This window comes from Phalaenopsis equestris, unplaced genomic scaffold (assembly GCF_001263595.1).
Source record: "Phalaenopsis equestris unplaced genomic scaffold, ASM126359v1 Scaffold000202, whole genome shotgun sequence".
Classification (NCBI taxonomy): domain Eukaryota; kingdom Viridiplantae; phylum Streptophyta; class Magnoliopsida; order Asparagales; family Orchidaceae; genus Phalaenopsis; species Phalaenopsis equestris.
Genome location: NW_018164644.1, coordinates 1,174,312 through 1,174,925, shown reverse-complemented (window position 1 = coordinate 1,174,925; position 614 = coordinate 1,174,312).

Sequence of the window (614 nt, the reverse complement as noted above, 5' to 3'; positions counted from 1 at the left end):
AAAAAAAAAGAAATGTCCTGTCAGGTTTTCAGTCTAGTCGAGCTTTTTAAGCAGGCAGGGAATTTTACAGATCTATCTGAGAACCAAAGAAATGATTATTTATTAATTCACAAGCCTCAGAAATTAAGTCTGCGTCATCGTCATTGCATTTGAGTTAAGCTAAAGCAAGAATAATATGGCAATCAAATGAATACTTTTCCTAAAGCATAATCTTGAATAGGTTAAGAAAATTTTCAAGTTTCCAACTTTAGAGGTAGTGCACATAATGCCCTATAATTGAAAACTCAGATAAAGTGTTGCCTTTTTGTGACCTTTGAACACCCAAATATGCTCTCTCCATCTGCCATTATAGTGGGGGGAGGGACCGAATAGATAGAGCAGCTACGGCTTTTCTACTGACAAAAGTCTTCGACGAAAAGCTATTTAGCAAAGAACCAATAGCTTTCTATACCTGGCTGAAAAGAAATGCTTCCTTTTACTATCAATGATGTGCCAAGAATTCTTACCATGTCCCAAAAAGAATTCATAACATTTGAAGGAATAAAAGCATAGAAAGAGAAAATTTAACTTAGCAAGCACAGAAAACTTCATGCACAGGATGGACTATTTCTTTT